The sequence below is a fragment of the Giraffa tippelskirchi genome, chromosome 10, assembly GCF_054371585.1.
Source record: "Giraffa tippelskirchi isolate mGirTip1 chromosome 10, T2T-mGirTip1v1.2.pri, whole genome shotgun sequence".
Lineage (NCBI taxonomy): Eukaryota > Metazoa > Chordata > Mammalia > Artiodactyla > Giraffidae > Giraffa > Giraffa tippelskirchi.
This window is the reverse complement of record NC_137284.1, coordinates 32,863,121-32,889,440: the sequence shown is the minus strand read 5'-3', so window position 1 is coordinate 32,889,440 and position 26,320 is coordinate 32,863,121. Positions and strand designations below refer to the sequence as shown.

Genomic DNA, 26,320 nt, shown 5'->3' with positions numbered 1-26,320 from the left:
GGGGGACGGGATATCTTATAAAAGAAAAAAGCAGTTTTCAAGTAAAGTGGTATTAGTTTCCAATATTTTCTACCTTAGCAACTTAATATGTGCTTGTCATTGAATAATTTTTTAAAATTACCCTTAATCTCCATGTCTGTAAGTTAGTGAATAATGATACCCAACTCACAGGAATAAGTGTATAAAAAGTTGGCATTATTTAAGTTCTTCTTTGTTGATTAAAGGAAACTGATCCAGAATAGAAGTCTAAATCCTAAGGCAATAGTTATGAAATATTTGAAATGGTTTAACACTTCAGAAATTTTTGCTCTAGGGGCAAGCTTAAAATTCAAATGAGCTAATTGTTTCCCAAATATGGATACTCATAAAGAAATAAGATCTATTATGGAAAATAATTTGTTAGAATGGAAAAACTAAAAACTGTGAGTAGACATTTGAGTTCTAGTTCTATATCTGGAAGCCTTTACATACCACTTTTCCCCTCTGAAAAAGATTGTGCTCATCTATAAACAGTAAAATTAGATTAATTCTCTAAGGATGAACTTCTAGACCTAAGAATCTGTCGTGTGCTCTCCCATGTTGATTTCTATTTCCTTTAGTCATTCTTCATCATGTATAAACTTGAATAAATTCCTGAATTTAGTATAGTCTTATTTATTTTAAAAATGTTTTTTCAGTTTCATCTTCCAATAGAAAGTTGTAATGTAGTTTACATATAGTTGATGATAAGGAATAGTTGTAGAGATACTGGGTTCTGGATTTTGTTTTTTAGGAAACATATACAAAATCATGCATGAATGGTTGGCTTAGATTTCTTGGATTATATGAATTAAATTAGGTAGGGATCTTAAGGAAGTGAAAGTCATACTGGAAGCAATCAATACTAACTATCATTACTGTTAGTAGTATTACAGTGAGTGCTAATTTATAATGTTCGTATGAAATTTAAACTGATATTTGCTATGCATTTTAATTACATAATTAAGGCATTTTAATTATAGAAAATTAAAAAATAGGAATAAATAAAACATCACAAATAAAAAAAAATTATCTATTAATATATTCTTACTCCTCAGAGATAAAATCTATTAATATTTAGCTATGTACAATTCTATATTTTCCTATATACATATACTCATTCCTATAGAGACATATATATAAACTATTTTGAAATGTAAATAAGCTTTACAATAAATAGTCCTTGTCACAAATACTTTTGACAGTTTTTGGCTGTATATTTTTTTGAGCAGATGTATCATAATTTATTTACTAGAATTATATTATTAGACTGTTATATTACTTCTAAGTTTTCAGTTTGATTAATAATGCTATAATGAACATACTTTTGTGTGCATATGGTCTTTGTGTGTATGTACATATACATCTACTTACATATATGTCTGTGTGTGTGTATAGTTATTACCTACAGGTAAAAACTCAGAATTAAAAAGTCAAAGGGAAGCCTTCCTAGTGCAGGAAGTCTTTTGTAATGAAACAATTTGAATGCTCACTCATTACAACCAAAATGGCAGAATTTTCTCCTTGTCATCATCAATTTTTCTTTCCAACTTAGATGAGATAGTGTATACATCTCAGTTCTAGTGGAATTTGTATACCAAAGGGAAAAATCAGATACTTGAAAGATATGCAGAATACTATACAGGTTAAATGAGCAATTTCAGAAGATAGATTTTTGAAGTTAGGAGCATCAGTCACAGGTACATAATGATTGAATAAATTTGAATAAACCTAAATTTAAATAAAAAGGAACTGTTTAAAATCACCAATGAAGGCACTATCCATTAGCTTTGGAGAGTCCCTACAAAGAAGGAAAATAACCAAAGAAACTTTAACTTTTTACAACACTTGGAATGAGATATAAATCTCAAGTATGTTGTTTTATGAACTGAATTGTGCATCCTCCATTGAAGACTTTACCCCCCAAATGTGACTATATTTGGAGATATAGGAGGTAATTAATGTTAAATGAGGTCATAAGGGTGTGGTTCTATTCTGAGAGGGCTAGTACCCTTATATGAAGAGGAAGAGATACCAGAGATGTCTTTCTCTCTCTAGGCGTGCACAGAGGAAAGGTCATGTGAGAACACAAAAAGAAAGGAACCCTCTGAAAGCCAGGAAGAGAGCATTCATTGGAAAGCAAACCTGTAGGCACCTTGATCTAGGTCTTCTAGCTCCCAGAACTATGAGAAAATGCATTTCTGTGGTTTAAGCCACCCAGTCTATACTATGTTATTATGGTAGGCTGGGCTGAATAATATACCACATGAAGTCTGTCTGTAAGCTCATTTATAAAGCTTACAAAAATCCCCCTCTATTTTACTTAAATTAAATCTATAAATGGGCTATAAGTTTCATAATTAAGAGTATGCAGATTCAAAAAACCACATAGCCACTGTTTTTGTTCACAGGAAGATATGACTTCCTGTAGTTGGATATTGCTACATTAGTAAAGATATCTAGGTAGGGGAGTTTATCATTTAGACTCTGTGGTGGACACTGTATCCTCCAGTACTACTCAGATTACCCTTCCCAGAGAGACAAGTTTCCCCAGTTGCTAATGCTGATGTCAGGCCATAGCCTTTTTAAAGACGTCAACTATCAGCTCCTTCAGAGACTGCCTTGGCTGCAGAGAGCAGCCACACCCAAGGTCAAGCCCTTTCCTGGCATGGCCCACACTGAGTAACTAATCAGTCCAAGAGTATAAGGGCCTGGACCTTGACCCACCTTGGGACAATGCACAGGGGCTATTGGGCTACAGTCCATAGGGTTGCAAAGAGCTGAATATGACTAAGCAGTGAGTGCATTCTAGCTCCAGAACTCTCTGTGTGGGTGCAGAGGCTGTAGTCAGATGTATGCTTGACTTCTCCCTGTGCCAAACAAATCCCACTTCCCAAAATCCCTTCCACAGGTGTTGCTCCCAAGGGCACATCTCAATAAACACCCTGCATGCTAAATTCCATTTCAGAATTTGCTTCCCTGGGAACCCAACCTGCTGTAGAGAGTGGGTAGAAAAGATTACAATAATATTTGCAGGTGTTACAATTGCATCACTGCCTGATTGCTTTTGCTCAAAACAGTCCCCAGAGGGAACCCAGGTCCTCTATGCCAAACCATTTGGCTCACAAAATTACAGATCTAACAGTTGTAGCATAGGACTATATAAGGCTAATTTTTCCCATTCTAATTATGCAATGTGTGTAAGAATTTAATAATAAATAGCTCTTAAAACAGCAGTTTCATCACTAGCATCATTATAGGTCATTCTATTGAAAATATACTGGAGGAAGGCATGGCAACCCACTCCAGTATTCTTACCTGGAGAATCCTCATGGACAGAAGAGCATGACAGGCTATAGTCCATGAGGTAGCAATGACTCAGACATGACTAAACAACTAAGAATATTGAAAATATAGACTCGGAGCAAAGCTAGATATATAGATAATCAAATTATACTTAGAGATCCAATAAAGTAAAATTCAAATTGTTGAGAATTTTTTCAAGTAACTGTAATATTTACAAAGTATATCTTCCCATTCAGTTAAAGAATTCTCGAAATCACTTTTGTTTTGAACCATTTATTTTGTATTGGGGTATAGCCGATTAGCAATATTGTTAATAGTTTCAGATGAACAGTGAAGGGATTTAGTCATACATATACATGTATCCATTCTCCCCCAAACTCTCCTCTCATCCAGGCTGCCACATAACATTGAGCAGAGTTCCATGTGCTATACAGTAGGTCCTTATTGGTTACCGGTTTTAAATATAGCAGTGGATATGTACACTCTTGAGACCACTTTTTTTTCTGATTATTCTCTTTTTTCTCCTCCAGGATCAGCCCCTCCACCCACCACCTAAACCAAAAGACAAGTTCTTTCCATCTTGGTCATGTCTTCAACATGTTCTGACACTTTCTTCCTATGTGACCTTGATAAAGTCATTAATTTCTCTGAGGCTTTCTTTTCTTTTGTGTAAGAGAGGAGGAAACTATCATAGCTGTGGTGTACATTAAATGAGATTAATGTATGAAAAATGCAGACCATGGTACCTAGTGTTGCTTTTTTTCCCCCTCAGTTTCTTCCTATAAGAAATGTTGAGCTCTAAGATAGAAAAGACCCTAGAACCCACTGAAAGTAAGTGGTAGATGCACTGAGGTAGGGGGCAATCTTTCCCTATTTTGTAATTAAACTTATTATTGGACACTTAACTAAGTGTTTGGTATACTGTTGTGGACAAGATAAAGCCTCTTGATTCAAGGAGTTTATCAAAGAGTGAAGGAGTTACAGATAAGAAAATAACAGTGTGGGAGAAAGAGGAGTGTTGACTACATACATATAGAAAAAATGAGATGGGACCATCTTTCTTTTCTTCTATCTATGTTTCTTAAAAACAACATTCAGAGGGAGAGCTAGGTTGCTGCTTTTGGATTACCATAAAGGCACTGTTGACTGTAGGCATGAGGCGCTAGTTCCTCAGAATAGGGAATACAAAGGCTCAGCCAAGGAGAATTGCAAAATATCTCTAATTAACCACCAAGCACATTCCCTAGCTAAGACACCTGGCCTTTCTAAGCCTGACACCTGTCTTTTTAGTACTGCTAATAATGGATAAATGATTAAAAGAAAATATCGATGTAAGTGGTAGTTTTGATGAAATAGAGGCTATTGTAAATAGATGGGAAAAAAAGTATATCTTTATGAACTATTACGTCAAAGTGAAAATGTTAATTGCTCAATTGTGTCCAACTCTTTGTGACCCTATGGACTGTAGCCCACCAGGCTCCTTTGTCCATGGGATTTCCCAGACAAGAATACTGGAGTGGGTAGCCAGTCCCTTCTTCAGGAGATCTTCCCAACCCAGGGATCAAACCCAGGTGTCCTGCATTGCAGGCAGATTCTTTACTGTCTGAGACACCAGGGAAACAAACTTAAGCAGTACTGGTGTGCCAAGCAGTACACATAGTACAAGAAGATGAAACAGAGTTGAATAAAGGAAAGAAAGGGGAAAGAAAGGATAAGGTATTAAATACATAACCTGTTACTTGGACTCCTCACCCTACCCCCATACAAAGGACTCTGTATTTTCAAGTGAGTATTATTGATTCAACACAGTTTTATGGAAACCTTTTGACTTTGAAGTAGACGAAAATGTCATTTCATTGCATTATTCTCTTTTGGTCCTATGGAAAGCAATGTGATTATACAGCATGGTGTACACTATCATTTCAATAGGGAAGAGATTAGTCCTGGTTTATGAGAGAATACTGTTCATACTGTTCATGGGGTCACAAAAAGCCAGACATGACTGAGTGACTAAACTGAAATGATGATAGAATAACACTCTTTGGGATTCAATACAGCATGAAGGTAATAAAAATAAGGGTTTTTTTGTTTGTTTGTTTTAGTTTATCACCAGGAATAAAAGAGAAAAGATATCAAACCAAAATGGAGAAGGAAGGATGGATAGAGGGCATATTGTCAGAAGACTGAAAGCAGTACAAATAGTGTAAGAGATGAAACAGAATTGAATAAAGGAAGGAAAGGAGGAAAGAAAAGGTGAGGTGTTGAACACCCATTTATAACTTCATGTTTCTTCTGCTATTAACTCATTGCAATATTAGGATAGGCAAAGAACTTGAAGCTCAGAAAATTTTGTTGCCTGCCCAAACTGACCTCGCTAGTAAAGTTACAGGTTTGAGCCAAAATCAGGCACAATCCATAGACTAAGCTGATTATTGTTACATGTCCCAGATTTCTGAACAACCACTGCTGCTGCTGCTGCTGCTAAGTCGCTTCAGGCATGTCTGACTCTGTGCAACCCCATAGACGGCAGCCCACCAGGCTCCTCTGTCCCTGGGATTCTCCAGGCAAGAATACTGGAGTGGGTTGCCATTTCCCTCTGCATGAACAACCACTACTTGCCAATTAAGAAAATTGGTAACAACTCTTCTAGAGATTATCCTGAAGCAAATCCATCATATGCTGCTGCTTGAGTGTCTGAGACTTTAGTGTTCCCTCTAACATCTCCACCATGGGGGAAGCGTGATGGTTAAAGAGGGGAAAACACTTGATAAGCCCAGTTGGATGCATTAATTCAAGTCAAAGTTGATCTTTACTGACAAAATATTTTCCTCTTTTCCCAGATTTCAATGTAAGAAGACTACTAGACACAAATCTTCCTCTTTTCCCAGATTTCAAGGTAAGAAGACTTCTATATACTATTCTCTTGGGTCAAAGTGTAGAATACAATATTTTTTTCCTCAGTTGCCTAAGCAAGAGACCATCCTTCCTGTTCCCACACTTTTGCTCTTGCTGTTTCCTATGCCTGAAATATTTCTTCCTTCTGAGTACCCCCCTCTGCCAGCACACACACCCTTGTGGATCCCAGCTGCTCTTTTAGGTCAACATTCTTTCATCACATCAGAAGGAAAGGCAAGCTCAGATCTGTTCTTTCCAATCTAGCTAGCTAAGCACGAGATAGCACTTTTATTTTTTAAATCACATTGACCAGAGTTGTAAATTTTGCATAATTCATGTAGATTTTTAAATTTATGCCTGCTTCTCACAAACCCCACAAGAACAGAGGCTATATATTTGTGTTATTTTGATTCTTACCATTGTATCCCTGAAATGTAGCTTTACTAAAAGCTCAAGTGAATGAATAGTAATTTCAATACTATTTTTTTTTTCTGCCTTTCCTAGTAAACACTCTACCATGGGAAAGCTACATTTCTTCTTTCTCTTAGTATCTGAATAACCTTGTTATATGTTGAAAATACCATGAGCTTCTGCATGCTCTCATTCTGAATCCTAGTTCTGACACTCAATGTTAGACTTTGTGTAATTAATTTACTTCAAAGACTCTAATTATTCTTCTATTAAAGTGGATATAAATTCATATCTTATGATTGTTCCAACTCTTAATGACATATTGATACATCATACACCATTAGCAACTGTGTGTTTCCTAATTCTATACCATGTTTTTCTTCTTACAAATAAGGTTGATGGATATGAAAGTTCTTGAGTTATTGGTGCAGTTTCTTCCCCCAGAGCATTAACTGGCTTCTAAAGGTTCAATCTGACATAAGTTCATTAAGATCAACATTTTACCTCCTCCTGGAAATCAGTCTTAGCTAAAATTTATTGCTAGTTTAATAACTGTCCATAATCTCTTTTCATCCTACCATATGCTATTTTTTAATTCTATCTGTCTCTTTTTATTTTAATTTAATCCTGACTGTTTAGAATATATGTATTTTTCTTCTTTCACTCAATTAACCAGAGACCTTGCTAGGTTTTGTGGGAGAATACAAAAATGATAATTGGAAAAAAACCTACCATTCATCTTGCAGTCTGTTGGCATAGGCAGAGGTTGAAATAACGTGGTAGCAGGGTCATATTTAATGAATGATTCTAGAAATATTTTGTATAGTATGGTTACTATGTATCAGAGACTATATAAACATCAATAACAGATATCTTGAAGGAAAGAAAAAAATATACGTACAAAGCCATGATAATATGAAAGAGGATGGTGTGTGCTAGAATGACTGCTGAATCTAAGGGGCGATAGGCTTATGCAAGAGATGAGAATGTTGAGACTAATTAGGTGGAAAGCTGAGCTAGATCATAGAGGTTTTGCCAGTCATTCTATTGAGTTGGCCAAAGGTTCCTTTGGGTTTTTCAGGCAGATTCTTAACATCTGAGCCACCATAGAAGCCCATAACATAACATAGCATCCTATGAAAAACACCTGAATGAATCTTTTGCCCAAGCTAATATAAAGTTTGTTTGTTTTCTAAAAGCAATATGATACCAAAAGGCTTTCAGCAGGAGGACAACTGATCTCATGGCTGTTTAAAAAAGGCAAAATTTGTCTCATTTAAAAATATTCTTTTTCTTAAAATCATGTCTTACATTAAGGCAAGTGCCACATTTTCCCCTTTTATGCATTTCCCTAAGCATTAACAAATAAATAGCTACAGAATGGTCCTCAGCACATCATATATGTTGTATAGTATGCAAGCTAATATTTGAATTCCTACCAAGACTTACAAGCTATTGCAAATAACAAAACAAGATACTAATTGTGTTGTGTTTATAGGTAGAGCTTTACAGACTTGGAGAGCTTTTATATAGATGGTGTGATTTGTTCCCATGATCTTCCTCCTCATGGGATGGGAAAGGAGGGAGCCAAATATTAAATACGTGCTTTGAAATCTTAATAGGGCTTGTAGATATGGCCAACCTTGTAAATGTCTTTAAAATTGGAACTATATGGAAACCAGAGGCCTCCAGGGAATCCTTGAGTCTTGTTCTGTCCTGTCATATTTTTATTTTTTCATATCCACAAGATCTTGTCAATAAGATGAATGCTGATGTACCAGCATCTTGAGCTAAAGACAGAGCTCAAACATCCAAACAACTGATGCATTTTTTATCAGACTAGACAGTAGCTATAAAATAAAACAACAGTCTGATAAGTGTTTTTTTGCTGGTTCTGTTAGACAGACCTTCAGTGATTTTATCATTCTATTTTAAAGAAACAGAAGAAATGAAAGAGGGATTTGGAGACAAGATGCTCCTGTCATGGAATGTACATCTTAAAATTAGAGAAAGAAAATGTGAAACTTATCATAGTGAAGTGTAAAGTTTTAGAACTCAGAATGTAAAATTCTGCACCCTTTCCCTTTCTATCTCTCCCTCCCTTCCTCTCTCTCCCCCACTCTCTCTGTGTCTTGCTCTTTTTCTTACACTGTCTCACTTCGTTACATTATATTCATTATATTACATCATATCAGTTGATGTAGGGACTCTTCATATTTCCCACAAAAGCAATTTTTAAGCACTTATTTTGTGAAAGTCATTGTGATAAACACTAGGGGAAAAAAGAAATAAGACTGTAAGTTATGGAGAGAGTATAAATTTCCTTTGTACCCAAAGAAACTAGCAATACTTAAGTTTCATGAAATAAAAACAGTAAGAACTTTAAAAATGGTGGTAATAATAAAATTAATAATTGAGTGTTTGTTGTATGTCATGGTTTTCAAATTTGATCACCAAAGCAACAGCGTCAGCATTAGAATCAGCCGAGCTACAATGAGGTATCACCTCACACTGGTCAAAATGACCATCATCAAAAGGTCTGCAAATAATAAATGCTGAAAGGGGTGTGCATAAAATAGAATCCTCCTACAGTGTTGGAGAACAGTATGGAAGGTCCTTAAAAAACTAAAAATAGAGCTACCATATGATCCTCCAATCCCACTCTGGGGTATAAATCTGAGAAAATGCCAATTCAAAAAGATACATGCACCCTAGTATTCATAGCAGCATTATTTGTAATAGCCAAGACATGGAAGCAATGCAAATTCCCATTGAAAGATGAATGGATAGAGAAGAATGGTACATATATGCAATGGAATATTACTCAGTCATAAAAAAGAATAAAATAATGCCATTTGCAGCACATGGATGGGCCTAGAGGTAATCATACTAAATGAAATAAATGAGACAGAGAAAGACAAATATCATATGATATCATTTATATGTGAAATCAAAAAAATTATACAAATGAACTTATGTATAAAACAGAAATTGACTCATAGACATAAAAAACAAACATGGTTAGCAAAGGGGAAAGTGGGAGGAGTAATTAATTAGGAGTTGGGATTAACAGATACACACTACTGTATATAAAATAGATAACCAACAATGACAGGAATTATACTCAATATTTTATAATAACCTATGATGGAAAAGGAGCAGGAAAGGAATAAGTATATAACTGAATCAATGTTCTGTGTACCTGAAACTAACACAGCATTGTAAAGCAACTATACTTCAATAAAAATTCACAAATTAAAAAAAAGAGCTCTAGTAGTTTTCTGGTGACACAGATTTTTTTATAGTAGTATCATACCACCTGCCAACAGTAACAGTTTGACTTCTTCTTTTTCCAGTTTGGATTCTTTTTGTTTCTTTTTCTTCTCTGATTGTCATGGCTTGGATGTTCTAAACATTATATTGAATAAAAGTGGTGAGAGTGGATATCCTTGTCTTGTTCCCAATCTTAGAGGAATTGCTTTCAGCTTTTCACCATTGAGTATGTCTGTCATATATGGCCTTTACTATGTTAAGGCATATTCCCGCTATTCTCACTTTGTGGAAAGTTTTATTTTAATCATAAATGGGTGTTGAATTTTGTCAAAATCTTTTTCTTCATCTATTGAGAAGATTACATCATATGTCTGTAATTCTTCAGTTTGTTGATATAGAGTATCACACTGATTGATTTGTAGATATTGAAAAAATCCTTGATATCCCTGGAATAAATCCCACTTGATGTTAGTGTATGATCCTTTTAACGTGTTATTGAATTCAGATTGCTAGTATTTTGTTGAGGATTTTTGCATGTATCTTTATCTATATTGTTATTTGTTGTTATTGTTCAGTCACTAAGTCGTGTCTGATTCTTTGTGACTCCATGGGCTATTGACCTGCAGTTTTCTTTCTTTTTTTGTCATATCTTTGTCTGGTTTGGGACTTCCCTTGTGGCTCAGATGGTAAATAATATGTCTCTAATGCAGGAGACCCAGGTTTGATCCCCTAGTTGGGAAGATCTGCTGGAGAAAGGTAGGGCTACCCACTCCAGTATTCTTGCTGGAGAATTCCATGAACAGAGGAGCGTGATGGGCTACAGTCCATGGGATCACAAAGATTGAACACGACTGAGTGACTAACACTTTCACTTTTACTTTTTGTCTGGTTTTGGTATCAGCATGACAGTGGCCTCATAGAATGAGTTTGGGAGTATTTTTTCCTCTTCAAATTTTTGAATAATTTCAGAAGGATAGGTGTTAGCTCTTCTCTAAATGTTTGATAGAATTTACCTGTGAAGCCATCTAGTCTTGGACTTTTGTGTGTTGAGAGTTTTTCAATTACAATTTCAAGCATTAAATGCTAGAGAGAGTGTGCAGAAAAGGTAATCCTCCTAAGACTGTTGGTGGTAATGTCAATTGGTACAGCCACTAGACTCAATAGACATGAATTTGAGTAAACTTGGGGAGATAGTGAAGGACAGGGAAGCCTGGCGTGCTGCAGTTCATGGGGTCTCAGAGTCAGACATGACTTAGCAATTGAAGAACAACAATATGATCTAGCAATCCCACTCTTGGACATATATCCAGAGAAAACCATGGTTTGAAGGGATACATACACCCCAACATTCATTTCAGTGCTGTTTACAATAGTCAAGACATGGATGCAACATAAATATTCATTGACAGATGAATAAATAAGATGATGAGGTACATATATAAAATAGAACACTACTCAGTCCTTAAAAAGAATAAAATAATGCCATTTGCAGCAACATGGTTTGAACTGGAGATTATCATACTAAGTGAAGTAAGTCAGACAGAGAAAGATATATATCACTTATGTGCTTATGAGTGGAATCAAAAAAAATTATACAAATGAACTTATTTATAAAACTGAAATGGACTCACAGACTTAGAGAACAAACTTACTATTATTAGGGGAAAGGGTGGTGGAGAGGGATAGATTGGGAGTGTGGGATTGGCATGTACACATTGCTATAATTAAAATAGGTAATCAACAAGGACAGGGATGGCTGAACCTAAATAGGAAAATAATTTGATAAAGAATAGATGCAAGTATATGTACAAATGAATCACTTTGCTGTACACCTAAAACTAACACAACATGGTTAATCAACTATGCTCCTATAAAAAATAAAAAAAACAAAAGAAAGAAATTAAGCATTCAGGCTTCCCACTAGACTAAATAAATCAGAAATTGTGGGGTGGAGTCCTGGAATCTGTTTCTTAATAAGCCCTCGGGTGATAGAATTGGACACTAAAGTTTGAGAACCAATTCTCTATGTTGAGCTGTTTACATGAGTCATCTAATTCTCATAAGCCTTATGAGTCAGATACTCTTATAGCTTTGCATTAGCTATTTATTGCTGCCTAACTAATCATCCCAAAATGTGGTGATTTAAAACAACAACAATCATTGTGTCATTATCTCTCATGATCCAGGGATTAAGTAACCTCATTCACAGTATGCTTTCACTCACTCAAGATCTCTCATATGATTGTGATCAGATGATGGGGGTGGAATGATCTGAGGGCTCACTTACTTGCTCATAAGTCTGTGGCCTGTGCCATGAAGACTTAATAGCTGGGAAGCTGAAATAGCTGCAGCTCTTGATGCAGCTCTGTTTCTCTGTAGTCTCTTCATCCTGGTAGCTTCATGGTAGCTAGGCTTCATGGAGGACAGTTTCAAAAGCAAAAATCCAAGGGGAGAGAGAGAGAGAAAGGAAAGTGAAAGCAGTATCACCTTTTATGAATGAGCCTGGAAAGTCACATGGCATCATTTCCCCATGCCTACTAGCCAGGTGGTCACAAAGGCCTACCCAGTTTGAAAAGGAAGCAGAGACTCTACCTTGTAATGAGGAAAGTGGCAAGTTTTGAGAAGAGATACCAGACTAGAAATATGGTTACACTAATCTTTGCAGAATATAATCTGAAAAAACCTCCCATTTTTCATCTAAGGAAATGGAGATGGAAGTAGGATAAATACCTTGCCTAAGACTTCTTAGCGAGTAAATGGCTTTGTTCAGTCACTAAGTCAGTCTGACTCTTTGCAACCCTATGAACAGCCGGCTTCCCTGTCCTTCCCTCTCTCCTGGAATTTGCACAAACTAATGTCCACTGAGTCAGTGATGCTATCCAACTATATCACCCTCTGCCACCCCCTTCTCCTCCTGCCCTTAATCTTTCCCAGCATCAGGGTCTTTTCCAGTGAGTCAGCTCTTCACATCAGGTGGGCAAAATATTGGAGCTTCAGCTTCAGCATCAATCCTTCCAATGAATATTCAGGGATGATTTCTTTTAGGATTGACTAGTTTGATCTCCTTGCTGTCCAAGTGGCTCTCAAGAGTCTTCTCCAGCAACATAGTTAGAAAGCATCAATTCTTTGGCGCTCACCTTCTTGATGGCCCAACTCTCATATCTATACATGACTATTGGAAAGACCATAGCTTTGACTATATGGACCTTCATTGGCAAAGTGACGTCTCTGCTTTTTAATAAGCTGTCAAGTTTTGTCATAGCTTTTCTTCCAAGGAGCAAGAGCTTTTTTAATTTCATGGCTCCTGTCACCATGCACAGTGAACAGAGATTTAAACTGAGAGTTAGCAATCTTTATCAGCAGGTAATAATGATTTACATGATGTTTACTCTCCATGTAACTAAGTATACATGGAATATTTCACATTGATTATTTCTGTCATCAACAACCCAGTGAAATCTGCACCATTACTTTTGCTGTTTTGCAGATGGAACAACTGACTAGGAGTTAGAGAAATTAAATAGCTTTTCTAAATGTTCATGCTTATTCATTTGTAGTGCCAAAATTTGAATACAGGTGGTATTTCTCCAAAACATGAATTCAAGCGTGAAAGTGAAAGTGAAGTCACTCAGTCATGTCCGACTCTTTGCGACCCCTTGGACCGTAGCCTACTAGGCTCCTCCATCCATGGGATTTTCCAGGCAAGAATACTAGAGTGGGTTGCCATTTCCTTCTCCAGGAGATCTTCCTGACCCAGGGATTGAACCTGGGTCTCCCGCATTGTAGGCAGATGCTTTACCGTATGAGCCACCAAGGAAGTTACTATGTTACTGGTATCTTTATTACTTCTGATCATTCATATCATGTATATACGTATGTGTGTGTTTATATATATATATATATATATATATATGTTATGTGTTTTAGTGTTTTGTTTTCTTTTCTGCAATTTCTGCCTTTCCCAATTTTTAATATCATAATTGTTTCTTATTCCAATAATTTAAAATAAATTGCCATGCTTTAAGAAGCCTACATTTACCCTGAGTTAGGGACAGTAACACTTCCTTTAAAAATTGTACTGAAAGATTAACGTGATGGCTTAGTCCAGGAAGAAGGGCAGAAAGATAGCAAAGACAATAGGGATTAGTTGAGGAAACTTGGCATATTTCTGCTAAAAAAAAAAGAGAGATTAATGGAGGATAAAATTGATCCCTGAAAGTATGTAAATAGTAATCGTGGGGAAGAGTCTAAACTTATATGTAGCTCTCATGACGGAAATATATATAAAACTAATGGTTCAATACTTCAGGTAGGCAGATTTTGATGTAGAACAAAGCCCTATATAATGAGGACTGCATGGCAATGAAGTGGATTCCTACAAGGTACATCTCTACCTGTGGTTGAAAAAAAGGTTGAAGAAATCAGCTGGTGAGTTGAAAATATTGCAGAAGAGCTTCCAACATTGGGTAACTTGTCTAAGGGAATGGCATATAAGGTTACTTCTAGGCCAAGGATTCTAAGGTCATTGGGCAATTTGTTGAGGAGGTCCCTGCCACTGGACAGACCTGGAACAACCAGGCCATTGTCTCAGGCTTAGTGAGCATTAGACCCTTGAGACTGCAAGAGGCCCCACTGGGAGTCGGCCAGGATGACAAGAGGAGAGAAGCTGTAGTGGGCTGGCAGGACATGTCAAGGCTTCCTCTTCTGGAAGTCCAGGCAGCAGGTCACACAGCCATCCCAAAACTGTCTTCTTTCCAGATGACAACTTTAGGTACAAGGAGACAAGATCAGTAGGTATAGGGCTGCTCTGTCTTAAAAGCCCATATGCATAACTTCCAGAGTGACTACCACATATTCATACAATGCATGTGTTATGCAGTACTCAGAGAATCTCAAAGCATGGTGTATTCATCATGTGTTTATAGTTTGTTTATACTTCTTTCCAGTTCAGCTGTTGTTTAATACTCAGGGTTATTTCTTAACATTAGCTGTGTTGCCTGGAAACATGTTAACTTTCTTATTCTTATCAGCTTTTTCAGGGAAGTTGAGCTAGAGAATTAACTCAAGGTCAGGTTTTCATGCAGCAGGGGTGGTATTTCATTGACACTTTGCCTAGAGTATCATTCAGAAATGTAACATAATATTAACCCCATTTTAAAGCACTGGCTACCATGTCAGACTCTCTCTAAACAGTTTAAATGCAAGATTGCATCTAATACTCAAAGCATCCCTGTGTCCCAACTAGTATTTGTATCCCCACTTTGTATATGACAAATTAAGTCTTGAGAGACCAAGGGATTTTGCAAGGTCATTCAACTAGTGACAGAGTCTGAATCTGGACCTGGTTTTGTCTGTCTGCAGAGTCTGATCTCTTAACCACTTGCTTACTCTCTGACTGTGTATTGACCTTCACCTCTGTTGTCAAGAAGTTTGCTAGGAGGTAGTGATAAAGAATTGAAGAAGACACACGTGGAGCCTGTATACTATGTATAGCAATAACCTGTGCATATTTACAGATTGAAAATGTCCAAATACTAAATTCTATCAAAGACAAGTGTCCCCGATGCCAGAGATGTGACCAGTAAACTATAAGTTAATTCAGTTCAGTTCAGTTCAGTTCAGTCACTCAGTCGTGTCCGACTCTTTGCGACCCCATGAATTGCAGCACGCCAGGCCTCTCTGTCCATCACCAACTCCCGGAGTCTACCCAAACCCATGTCCATCCAGTCGGTGATGCTATCCAACCATCTCATCCTCTGTGGTCCCCTTCTCCTCCTGCCCCCAATCCTACCGAGCATCAGGGTCTTTTCCAATGAGTCAACCCTTGGCATGAGGTGGCCAAAGTATTGGAGTTTCAGCTTCAACATCAGACCTTCCAATGAACACCCAGGATTGATCTCTTTTAGGATGGATTGATTGGATCTTCTTGCAGTCCAAGGGACTCTTGAGAGTCTTCTCCAACACCACAGTTCAAAAGCATCAATTCTTCTGTGCTCAGCTTTCTTCACCGTCCAACTCTCACAACCATACACGACCACTGGAAAAACCATAGCCTTGACTAGACAGACTTCTGTTGGCAAAGTAATGTCTCTGCTTTTAAATATGCTATCTAGGTTGGCCATAACCTTCCTTCCAAGGAGTAAGTGTCTTTTAATTTCTTGGCTGCAGTCACCATCAGCAGTGATTTTGGAGCCCAAAAAAATAAAGTCTGACACTGTTTCCACTGTTTCCCCATCTATTTCCCATGAAGTGATGGGACCAGATGCCATGATCTTAGTTTTCTGAATGTTGAGCTTTAAGCCAACTTTTTCACTCTCCTCTTTCACCTTCATCAAGAGGCTCTTTAGTTCTTCTTCACTTTCTGCCATAAGGGTGGTGTCATCCGCATATTTGAGGTTATTGATATTTCTCCCGGCAATCTTGATTCCAGCTTGTGTTTCTTCTAGCCCAGCGTTTCTCATGATGTACTCTGCATATAAGTTAAATAAGCAGGGTGACAATATACAGCCTTGACGTACCCCTTTTCCTATTTGGAACCAGTGTGTTGTTCCATGTCCAGTTCTAGCTGTTGCTTCCTGAAGTGCATACAGGTTTCTCAAGAGACAGGTCAGATGGTCTGGCATTTCCATCTCTTTCAGAATTTTCCACAGTTTATTGTGATCCACACAGTCAAAGGCTTTGGCATAGTCAATAAAGCAGAAATAGATGTTTTTCTGGAACTCTCTTGCTTTTTCGATGATCCAGCGGATATTGGCAATTTGATCTCTGGTTCCTCTGCCTTTTCTAAAACCAGCTTGAACATCTGGAAGTTCACGGTTCACGTATTGCTGAAGCCTGGTTTGGAGAATTTTGAGCATTACTTTACTAGCATGTGAGATGAGTGCAGTTGTGCGGTAGTTTGAGCATTCTTTGGCATTGCCTTTCTTTGGGATTGGAACGAAGACTGACCTTTTCCAGTCCTGTGGCCACTGCTGAGTTTTCCAAATTTGCTGGCATATCGAGTGCAGCACTTTCACAGCATCACCTTTGAGGATTTGAAATAGCTCAACTGGAATTCCATCACCTCCACTAGCTTTGTTCGTAGTGATGCTTTCTAATGCCCACTTGACTTCACATTCCAGGATGTCTGGCTCTAGGTGAGTGATCACACCATCGTTAATTAGCTTCCCAAATAAGATGACTTGGAGTGACCAGGACCAGCCCACAAACTCTGTTTATTCTCTCTGTGTGTGTTAGTCACTCAGTCGTGTCCGACTCTTTGCGACCCCGTGGACTGTAGCCCACCAGGCTCCTCTGTCCATGGAATTCTCCAGGCAAGAATACTGGAGTGGGTTGCCATTCCCTTCTTCCCTAGATTTGATCAAATAAGAGGCAAATGAAAATTTGAGTTACTTCCATGAGCCACTGTTACTGTTTCTCCTGTAATTTTGGAAGATTTTGAGAAATTCTTTATTATTACCTCAGCAGAAAAGAAAACAAGCACACTCTTCTCTACGATATTCTTTTGAGGAATGAAAGTTAATTTAATATTAGTGGTTACTTCAAAATAAATGAGTTTTAGCTGTACCTAGATTGAAGAAAAATAATACAAGATTACATACAATTTCTTTTTATCATGACTTTGACTGGGTGTCCCATGGACACGCTTGAATCCTCATTCTCAGTCTTAGCATAGCAAGATAAAGATTTATGGATTCAAAAGTGGCTTCAGGGTAGTGTTGCCAGATAAAATTCAGGGCATTCAGTTAAATTTATATTTCTGATGAATAGTGAGCAAACTTCTAGTATTCCCCCTTCCCAGATGGTGCAATGGTAAAGAATTTGCCTGCCAATGCAGGAGACATGGGTTCAATCCCTGGGTCAGGAAGATCCCCTGGAGGAGGAAATGACAACCCACTCCAGTATTCTGGAGGAGGGAGTGGCTACCTACTTCAGTATTCTTCCCTGGAAAATTCCATGGACAGAGGAGCCTCATGGGCTATATAATACGAGGGGTAGCAAAAGAGTCAGACATGACTGAGTACACACATTCCATTCAGTATATCTCAAATATTAATAAGACATAATTTTATTAAAAATAGTTTGTTTTTGACTGAAGTTCAAGTTTAGCTGGGTGCCCTGTGTTTTTATTTGCTAAATCTGAGAATTCTACTTCAGGGATCCAGGTGCTTGGCATTGCCAACTTAGTTTTGCAGAGCTGGGATATACTCTACCTGCTGGGAACTCATTTCGTTTTTTCTCTAGCCAGTAAATGTTTACAGAGGGCCTGTTGTCTGACAGGTCACAGATCAAAGCACATATTGATATAGTTATAGGTGATTACAATGTAAGGTGGAAAATATTATGAAAATCAAGAAGCGCATCAATTAAAATTATGAGTAACTACTGTGTAACTCAGGAAACTTTACTCAATGCTCTGTGGTGACCTAAATGGGAAGGAAATCTAAAAAAGAAGGGATATATGCATATCTAAAACTGATTCATTTTGCTGTACAGCAGAGACTAACACAACATTGTAAAGTAATCATGCTCCAATAAAAGTTAATTTTAAAAAACAAATAAAGCAAATCATTGATATGGTAAAAAATGACCACAAAATGGTCAATATTTATCAAGACATATTCTCTCTGCAGATCCTCTATTGAGCACATAGATGCATTCTTTCACTAGATCTTCACACTAATCATATGAAGTAGGTGCATCTCATATACGGAAAAACTAAGATGTGAGACTTGGAGATGGTAAGTCACTTACAACACTGCATGTGGATGATATGTGGTGGAGCCAGGCAGGAAGCCTTGGGCTTCTTAATTCCAGAGTCTGAGCTATATATCACACTAATATGGCACTGGATAAATACAGTTGGACAAGAAAGACTCACTTATGAAAACACCTTAAATTAGATTTCATACAGCAGTTAGTAAGGAACAGGGTCAACAAAATGGATGATGGAAGTGAGGATAGACTTGAAAAAACACTATGCCTGGAGAAAGGCACAAAGAGGGACAGAAAAATGGGTAGGAAACCAGATAGTGTCATTCACCTTGTCAAGAAATATTTTCTGATTGCTCCATCTTGGGCAATCACTGATAATTTCTATTTACAGAGAACCATAAGTTAGGATCACTTAATTTTAAAGATAAAGATATTGTACAATCAAATACTTAAAAATTAGTGTTGTCACCAGGGTAAATATAATAGCAAATAAGTATAATAATAACCATGATGATAATGCACAAGTATTTGTCATCACCAGAAATGATTCAAATTACTTTACCTGTATTAGCACCTACAGTTTCCACAGTAGCTCTCTGAGTTAGTTATAAATTTTTCCTCATTTTAAAGGAGAAGAAATTGAAGGATAGTATGTTAAAATAACTTGCCTGAGAGTGACACTTCCAAAAGAAAATGTTCAAGTTGTAGAATACTCTTCCACATTCTAAATATCCTTATTTGTCAGCTGATTCATGGAAGTCAGATTTTGCACTAGGAAGGCTGGGCATTCAATGTGTAGTGTGCAATAATCCTAGCAGCCTAAAATCCAAACACACACAATTAATTTTAAAGGATGATTTTATTTCAACATGTTTTTCTTTCTTTTTAATTGAGTGCTGACTCAGGGAAAAACATGCCAGTTGGAAATCTTCTAAAGTTCTTTGCCTGTGCAGATTTTCATATTCAGAAGGCAACAGGAGACAAGAAACAGCACAGACTGCTGCAAATGAAGTGCTAGGCATATTTAGATGTTGGGTGGCTGGGAGAATACTCAAAGGAGGCAGGTTGTGATCAATAAATGAGATGTCAACAGGCAAATCCAAAGAGCTTAGTAAATATTTCAGACATATAATTGGGCTGACGGTCACATATGGGTATGTGTTCAAGGAAACAGCAGTGAGGAACTGATGATACAAGTAAAATGTAAGGACTAGGTGTCTTCTTCTTTGCACTAAATTATTAATTTTGTTATCACAACACAATGAATGGACATTATTATGCCCATTTTACAGCTAGTGACTGAGACATAGAAAAGTTATGTGCAGTGGCCAAGAACACAGAATTAGTAAGTAGAAAACAGTATTATTACTAACGGTCCCTTCTCTTATCGCAAAGACATATCAGTTCAGTTCAGTTCAGTTCAGTTGCTCAGTCGTGTCCGACTCTTTGCGACCCCATGAATTGCAGCACGCCAGGCCTCCCTGTCCATCACCAACTCCCGGAGTTTACTCAAACCCATGTCCATCGAGTCGGTGATGCCATCCAACCATCTCATCCTCTGTTGTCCCCTTCTCCTCCTGCCCCCAATCCTACCCAGCATTAGGGTCTTTTCCAATGAGTCAACTCTTCGCATGAGGTGGCCAAAATATTGGAGTTTCAGCTTCAACATCAGTCCTTCCAATGAACACCCAGGACTGATCTCCTTTAGGATGGATTGATTGGATCTCCTTGCAGTCCAAGGGACTCTCAAGAGTTTTCTCCAACACCACAGTTCAAAAGCATCAATTCTTCTGTGCTCAGCTTTCTTCACCATCCAACTCTCACATCCATACATGACCACTAGAAAAACCATAGCCTTGACTAGACAGATTTTTGTTGGCAAAGTAATGTCTCTGCTTTTAAATATGCTATCTAGGTTGGCCATATCCTTCCTTCGAAGGAGCAAGCGTCTTTTAATTTCATGGCTGCAATCACCATCAGCAGTGATTTTGGAGCCCAAAAAAATAAAGTCTGACACTGTTTCCACTGTTTCCCCATCTATTTCCCATGAAGTGATGGGACCAGATGCCATGATCTTAGTTTTCTGAATGTTGAGCTTTAAGCCAACTTTTTCACTCTCCTCTTTCACCTTCATCAAGAGGCTCTTTAGTTCTTCTTCACTTTCTGCCATAAGGGTGGTGTCATCTGCATATCTGAGGTTATTGATATTTCTCCCGGCAATCTTGATTCCAACTTGTGCTTCTTCCAGCCCAGCATTTCTCATGATGTACTCTGCATATAAGTTAAATAAGCAGGGTGACAATATACAGCCTTGACGTACTCCTTTTCCTATTTGGAACCAGTGTGTTGTTCCATGTCCAGTTCTAACTGTTGCTTCCTGACGTGCATACAGGTTTCTCAAGAGACAGATCAGATGGTCTGGCATTTCCATCTCTTTCAGAATTTTCCACAGTTTCCTGTGATCCACACAGTCAAAGGCTTTGGCATAGTCTCTGGAACTCTCTTGCTTTCTCGATGATCCAGCGGATAATGGCAATTTGATCTCTGGTTCCTCTGCCTTTTGTAAAACCAGCTTGAACATCTGAAAGTTCACGGTTCGCATATTGCTGAAGCCTGGCTTGGAGAATTTTGAGCATTACTTTACTAGCGTGTGAGATGAGTGCAACTTCCCATTTATTAGTTTATTCCTCAAATAGTCAATCAATTTATGTGGAAGCATATGTATGTTGTGGTAAACAAAGCAGTCACAGTTCCTGAAACCATGGGGCTTTCAGTCTGTCTACAGTTTCTGTCATCTGATCATAATTGTTTGTTTTGGTTTTTTTCTTTTTATTTTTGTAATTGTGGATATTGTGTTTCATCTAACTAGAACCCATCTGTTCTAAATTCAGGAAAGAAGGAGGTATTGGTTGAGACTCTAGCTAGATAAGATCCAGCGCAGAAAGTATAAAAAAAAAAAGTCTCAAATTTGTGTGGCTGTCAATCTGGTAAATTGTCCAAATGCTAAATGGAAAAGCAAACCGATAGCTGTCTACAGTGGGACTTATGGAAACAAGTCATTTTGGTTAATGAAAAGGCCAAACGGAGATCTATCATCACATCAGAAGTCTTTGACAACGTCAGATGGTCACATTTACAGGAGAAGTTGTAACGATGTGGAGACAAAAAGAGAAGAAGGTAGAATGGTACTCAGAGCTCTGGAGAGCATTCAGAGTCCACATTAGCCCCTTCTCTAAACACCTGGGCTTTCCTTGGTACACCTGCACATTTGCATCTGTAAATCTGCAGAGGTTCATCCTTTTCACCTTCCAAGGTACCCAAGAGAAAGGAGTTCAACTGCACTGTGAGGGTGGACTGTGACAGATCGTGGGCTTTCATCATCTATTAATTAAAGATGAAGACATTTTTATAGTTTAAATCCAAAGAAGGAAGGCCTGGGCCAAAATACCTCCAGGGAGAATATTGATTTTTAATTTGTTAATGGATCACAAGTTTCATAACCTACGAAAGCTTTCTATGATCTTATCACCTCTCCTTAAGCCATGATCTCACCTTGCACAGAGGCCTGCCTTGCTGTGTTCTCCTGGTCCTCTGGTTTGTTAGTGAGGCCTCCAAAATGCTCTCCACCAGAGGACCTTGGGACTTTCTTTTCTACCTCAAATTCTTTTCTCCAGATATCTGCCTCCTCAATGCTCAATGCCACGCTGACTGCCTTATTTTTAAATTTTAAGAAGTGCAGTCCTTACCTACTCTATTTTATCCATAGTAATCATGGCTTTCAAAAATATATTATAATTTATGTACTCTATTTACTATTTATTATCTGGATTCCCTAGTAAAACACACGCTTTACTGGGCAGGGATTACCTTTTGGTCTATTTTTGCTGATGAGTCTCAAGTGTTTAGGAACATCCCCTGCATGTCATAGGCTCTCAGTAAGTGTTTATTGAAAGAGTGATAGCATTTTCTCGTATATAATATCCCACAGATGCACACCTACACTTGCATCATCTTGCTCAGATTTTAGATTAATTCTGATTCATGGCTGTCCTCAAAATGAAATATAAAGTGCTTCTAAGCTAGCATAAAAAGTTGACCTCAAGGTGAAGGTCTGGTTTACCAGTGCCCTACAGGATGTTAGGTCTTAGTGAACATACTTTATCTTCATTCTTTATGTTTGTTTGGTGGGAATGGAAACTGATACAGCCACTCTGGAAGACGGTATGGAGATTCCTTACAAACTAGGAATAAAACCACCATATGACTCAGCAGTCCCACTCCTAGGCATATACCCTGAGGAAACCAAAATTTAAAAGGCACATATATCCCATTGTTTACTGCAGCACTATTTACAATAGCTAAAACATGGAAACAACCTATATGTCCATTGAAAAATGAATGGATAGAGGTTGTGGTACATAGGCACAATGAAATATAACTCAGCTTTAAAATGAAAAAAAATAATTTTTTGAATGGAAAAGTGATATGATGCAATTTAGAAATGAGCTGATCTGTTGTCAGAGTGGAGAGTAGACTGTGATGTCACAGTTTGGAAGTGGAGAGACAGTTAGGGCAGTGAATCTTCCTTGAGAACACCTCAGAAAAAGCGAACTAAGGTAAAAGATCAGTTAACAGCCCTCATTCAGTAATTAGACTTTATAAGAGAGACTTATCTCTTTTCCATATGTATGTTGTGTATACATATACTTATGTAATAGGTATATTTAAAGTCCCCACAAGACTCTGGTGACCAGCTAAATATGAGGATGTCTGAGCCAGGAAAAAAGTTCAGTTCAGTCGCTCAGTGATGTCCAACTCTTTGTGACCTCGTGAAGTGCAGCATGCCAGGCCTCCCTGTCCATCACCAACTCCAAGAGTTTACCCAAACTCATGTCCATTGAGTCAGTGATGCCATCCAAACATCTCATCCTCTGTTATCCCCTTCTCCTGCTGCCCTCCATCTTTCCCAGCATCAGGGTCTTTTCCAATGAGTCAGCTCTTCCCATCAGGTGGCCAAAATATTGGAGTTTCAGCTTCAACATCAGTCCTTCAAGGAAAACCCAGGACTGATCTCCTTTAGGATGGACTGGTTGGATCTCCTTGCAGTCCAAGGGACTCTCAAGAGTCTTCTCCAACAGCACAGTTCAAAAGCATCAGTTCTTCAATGCATAGCTTTCTTTATAGTCCAACTCTCACATCCCTACCTGACTACTAGAAAAACCATAGCGTTGACTAGACGGACTTTTGCCAGCAATGTAATGTCTGTGCTTTTTAATATGCTATCTAGGTTGGTCATAACTTTCCTTCAAAGGAGTAAGCATCTTTTAATTTCAAGCCTGCAATCACCATCTGCAGTGATTTTGGAGCCCCAAAAAGTAAAGTCAACCACTGTTTCCACTGTTTCCACTCTTTCCCCATCTATTTGCCATGAAGTAATGGGACTGGATGCCATGACCTTAGTTTTCTGAATGTTGAACTTTAAGCCAACTTTTTCACTCTCTTCTTTCACTTTCATCAAAAGGCTCTTTAGTTTCTCTTCACTTTCTGCCGTAAGAGTGGTGTCATCTTCATATCTGAGGTTATTGATATTTCTCCCAGTAATCTTGATTCCAGCTCGTGCTTCATTTAGCCCAGCATTTCTCATGATGTACTCTGCATAGAAGTTAAATAAGCAGGGTGACAATATACAGCCTTGACGTACCCCTTTTCCTATTTGGAACCAGTCTGTTGTTTCATGTCCAGTTCTAACTGTTGCTTTCCTGACCAGCAAACAGATTTCTTATGAGGCAGGTCAGGTGGTCTTGTATTCCCATCTCTTTCAGAATTTTCCACAGTTTATTGTGATTCACACAGTCAAAGGCTTTTGCATAGTCAATATTGCAGAAACGTTTTTCTGAAACTCTCTTGCTTTTTTGATGATCCAGCGAATGTTGGCAATTTGATCTCTGGTTCCTTTGCCTTTTGTAAAACCAGCTTGAACATCTGGAAGTTCACGGTTCACGTATTGCTGAAGCCTAGCTTGGAGAATTTTGAGCATCACTTTACTAGCGTGTGAGATGAGTGCAATTGTGCAGTACTTTGAGCATTCTTTGGCATTGCCTTTCTTTGGGATTGGAATGAAAACTGACCTTTTCCAGTCCTGTGGCTGCTGCTGAGTTTTCCAAATTTGCCGACATAGTGAGTGCAGCACTTTCACAGCATCATCTTTCAGGATTTGAAATAGCTCAACTGGAATTCCATCACCTCCACTAGCTTTGTTCATAGTGATGCTTCCTAAGGCCCACTTGACTTCACATTCTAGGATGTCTGGCTCTAGGTGAGTGATCATACCATCATGATTATCTGGGTCATGAAAATCTTTTTTGTACAGTTCTTCTGTGTATTCTTGCCACCTCTTCTTAATATCTTCTGCTTCTGTTAGGTCCATACTATTTCTGTCCTTTATCGAGCCCATCGTTGCATGAACTGTTCTAATTTTGTATCTCTAATTTGTATCTCTAATTTTCTTTAAGAGACCTCTGGTCTTTCCCATTTTATTGTTTTCCTCTATTTCTTTGCATTGATCTCTTGGGAAGGCTTTCTTATATCTCCTTGCTATTCTTTGGAATCTGCATTCAAATGGGTATATCTTTCCTTTTCTCCTTTGCTTTTCACTTCTCTTCTTTTCACAGCTATTTGTAGGGCCTCTTCAGACAACCATTTTGCTTTTTTGGATTTCTTTTTTTTGGGGGATGGTCTTGATCCCTGTCTCCTCTACAATGTTACGAACCTCTGTTCACCATTCATCAGGCATTCTGTCTATCAGATCTAGTCCCTTATATCTATTTGTCACTTCCACTGTATAATCATAAGGGATTTGATTTAGGTCATACCTGAATGGTCTAGTGGTTTTCCCCACTTTCTTTATTTTAAGTCTGAATTTGGCAATAAGGAGTTCATGATGTGAGCCACAGTCAGCTCCCGGTCTTGTTTTTGCTGACTGTATAGTGCTTCTCCATCTTTGGCTGCAAATAATAATCAATCTGATTTTGGTGTTGGCCATCTGGTGATGTCCACGTATAGAGTCTTCTCTTGTGTTGCTGGAAGAGGGTGTTTGCTATGACAAGTGCGTTCTCTGGGTAACACTCTATTAGCCTTTTCCCTGCTTCATTCTGTACTCCAAGGCCAAATTTGCCTTTTACTCCAGGTGTTTCTTGACATCCTACTTTTGCATTCCAGTCCCCTATTATGAAAAGGGCATCTTTTTTGGGTGTTAGTTCTAAAACGTCTTTTTAGGTCTTCATAGAACTGTTCAACTTCAGCTTTTTCAGCATTACTGGTCGGTGCACAGTCTTAGATTACTGTGATATTGAATGGTTTGCCTTGGAAACGAACAGAGATCATTCTGTTGTTTTAGAGATTGCATCCAAGTACTGCATTTTGGACTCTTTTGTTGACTATGATGGCTATTCCATTTCTTCTAAGGGATTCCTGCCCACAGTAGTATATATGATTGTCGTGTGAGTTAGATTCACCGATTCCAGTCCATTTTAGTTTGCTGATTCCTAGAATTTTGACATTCTCTCTTGCCATCTCCTGTTTGACCACTTCCAATTTCCCTTGATTCATGGACCTAACATTCCAGGTTCCTTTGCAATATTGCTCTTTAGAGCATCAGACCTTGCTTCTATCACCAGTCACATCCACAACTGGGTGTTGGTTT

At 38.0% G+C, this 26,320-nt stretch overlaps 1 long non-coding RNA gene across 1 annotated transcript in view; it reads left to right on the top strand.

Annotated features, from left to right (window-relative positions):
- Nucleotides 1-26,320, top strand: part of LOC145524754 (uncharacterized) — a 464,757-nt gene that overhangs the window by 25,187 nt on the left and 413,250 nt on the right. The window contains exon 2 of the long non-coding RNA XR_014067803.1: nt 6,165-6,220. This is a non-coding gene — a long non-coding RNA (uncharacterized LOC145524754). The remainder of the gene's footprint in view (nt 1-6,164; nt 6,221-26,320) is intronic.